The sequence below is a fragment of the Rhinolophus sinicus genome, linkage group LG05 (assembly GCF_036562045.2).
Source record: "Rhinolophus sinicus isolate RSC01 linkage group LG05, ASM3656204v1, whole genome shotgun sequence".
NCBI classification, from domain to species: domain Eukaryota; kingdom Metazoa; phylum Chordata; class Mammalia; order Chiroptera; family Rhinolophidae; genus Rhinolophus; species Rhinolophus sinicus.
Window position 1 is genome coordinate 28300563 of NC_133755.1, and position 3222 is coordinate 28303784.

Sequence of the window (3222 nt, forward strand, 5' to 3'; positions counted from 1 at the left end):
ACCAGTTTCCCCCATCAAGGTTATGATGGTTTTCAACCAAAGAAGTTCTTGAGAATGCCCACATAGTAAGAAAAGAGTCTCTCTGTGTGAGCACCTGGGAGGCAATTGTCAATTTCTTCCTCTCTGCCCCAGATTTAGAGCCTGAAAGGGAATTTTTTCTTTGATATTTCAGAGTGGGAGACTGGTGTTCTAGATAAAGACATTCTCTGATGTGCTACTATGCAAACCCTGGACAGCCAGGAGCATTATCTCAAAGGTTTCCCCCCATGCTGTCTAACTACTGAGAGGGAACCCTAATTCTTATGGTCTTATTGTCTATCAGTGGCCTTAATCCTTCATCTGTCTCCTTCTTTTCTGTTTCCCCTGCTTTGTACCAGACATCGCTCCTCAAAATGATAGATATGGTTGATAAACATTTATGTTGTTTCTTTGAAATAGAATTAATTACATTTTCCTTATTCTATGTGTAAAAAAAAAGGATGTGAGCACAACTTATCAATATTTCCTACTGAATTGCTATTCTTGCATGCTGTTTTTAAATAGTGATTGTGTTCTAAGAGGAAATACTATCCTTAATCATAAATTTACCTTACCCACAATTTATTCCTTGGATATTTATTTTATTTAAGGATTTTGAACAAATGACATAACTTTCTGTCTGTTAATGCCCCTCCTTTAAAAGAAAAAAGGTCGCTAGCTTGAGTTTTGTCTTCTAAATCTCCATATTCTAAACACGTCTAACTGCCTACAGTGAATATTATATATATTGCCCCTGTTGTTTTGGGCTGTCTGTTTCATAAAGAAAATGTTATCAAAAGCACAAAATAATATTAGCACAGTGTTTACATCTACTGATTTAGAACTAGCAAGAAATCGTTATTCAGGCAGACTGCACAGGTTGGGCCTCAATCTTCTCATAATTAAAGTGGTGAGATTTGTTATAATTCAGAGACAGTCTCTAAGATTCTCTCCTGCTCCAACTTGCATTTGTTCTTGGTCAGTCTCTCAGGGCAAAGGCAGCAGGAATCTGCCTGCCAGTAGGAAGAATCAGAGACCAGAGAAATCACAGAACTAAATGAGGGAAGTAAAAATCTAGCAAAAGGAAGCTGTGCCAGATCCAGGTAAGAAAGGTGTCTGGTCCAGAGTGAGTACCCGCTGGGGAAAGATGCTGCTTCACTGTCTGCTCCTCACAGCTACAAATACCACGACACAAGCACAAACCAAGCGCGCGCGCGCACACACACACACACACACACACATCATGTACAGACACCACATACACACACACCATAAGCACCCACACAAAGAGTTGGCTGTGACCCTTCCTCCTCAGTTTCCAGTCTTGAGTCTGGATTTGGAAATTGCTAAGGAGGAAGGAGTTGGAGGTGGCCAGTGAATAAGAAAACAAAAGGGGGCTTTGTATGGAGGTCTCTCGGGATCTCACAAGATGTCTTTTTAAGTCTGGACTGGTTTTCTGTTGCCTGTGGGGAGCAAGAGCTGGGGTGATGCCTGGAATGGAAGTTTCCAGGAAGAAGTTCCTGGGGGGGGGGGGGGCAGAAGCCAAGGTGGGGAGCAGGAGGAATGGTGTGGAACCAATGAGTACGCTCAGGACACCAGGACATCGTGGGTTCTGCTCTAGGCTGAAACGCCCTTGACCTAAACTCAGAGAGTCACCCTGGACCCAAAGGGAAGTCACTGCCTGAACTGACCAGCACAACCATCGCCCTGTGAGTAGATAAGCGCTGACCCCCATGCTCTGTGTTCAGGGGTCGAAGGAGTTAACTCACCCCCTTTCTGCAGCACAGATATCCTACAGACGACCATTTCAATGAGAGTTTTTCCACACTTGGGCTCTTAAACCTTAAGAAATTCTCCACCCTTCAATTTCTAAAAGTAAATCTCTTTTGAGTATTTTTATAAAAGCTCAAGGAGTTTTGCCACCTACATCAGAGACATGTAGCTTTTCTTCCTCCCTCTGCCTTTTGAACTGATAGCCAAACCCCAATGGTTTAGTTGCCTGGGAGAACTCTGTGCCACACGCAACATCTGTAAGCAGTTAATTTTTCAAATGGGAGATGGTCACCACAGATGCAGACCTTTTCAAAATAAACACTAAAAAAATATTACTCCAGCAAAAATGCAAGCTTAGAATCCCTGGGAGGGGATGGGAGGTAGCCGATGCTAGGACAGGACCCAGTTTGCCCAGATCAAAGCTGAATCCTAGCCATCCCAATGCACAAAAACAAAAGAATTGGAACCACAGAACTGCAGCGCAAAAAGGGATCTTGGGGTGGGGGTGGGTATTCCACCCACTGTACAGATAGGGATATTAAGGCCTGGGGCATGAAGTGAGTGCCCCAGGCCTATCTATGTTGGGACTGGAACTCACGCCAAATTTTTTTGCACTATTATAAGCCTCATTTTTATTTGAATATTTTAGCTTTTTCCTTTTTAGGAAAAAAGACCTCTGACTTTTAACTATTGCCTTTAGCCCCCACTTGACATGGGAGGGGAACTCCCATCCTGGCCTCCTGAGAGCGGGTGCTTCCTCCCCCCACCCCACACACACCCCACACCATGCTCTGCAGCTGGATCGCGAGCGGTGAGAAGCCAGGACCCTGCAGAGGCCAAGGTGAGGCAAGACTGATGGAGGCCGAAGACGTGGACCTCGACCTGGGTAGCTGCTTCTTATCCACCTTACGAAATGAGGCAGCCAAGCTTGAGGACCGTGTGCTCTGAGACTGAAGAAAGATAGGTCATTGTGACCAGCGTGAGTTAGGGGGAACTGGGAGCAGGGCAGGCTGGAGATCAAACTATACCCACACCCTTTCAAAGCCACCCCTCTCCTCCAGCAACAGGAATATGGTGCCTTGAACAGGAGTAAAAGAAGGCACAGGTTAAATCCCCAACATGGAGACCGGCTCTGACTAGGTATTCAGTACATTGTAGCTGTTTAGGGTTGGAGTGAAATGGAGGAAATTTGAAACACAAATGGTACATTGAAAGAAATACATTGCTCCAGCCCAGGGGAGCCCCTGGATAGTGCTAACTTGTCATGCTTTATCAGTTATTATTTATCAGCCTTATTGTTAGTTTATCCATCATGTCCCTACAGGATGGTTTTATGCAGCGAGGTTTTGAAAGACAAAAGGTGAGTTCTACCAGAAGAAAAAGAGAATAGATTTTATTTTTTAAAGGATAGGAGGAATAAACTATGGGCAG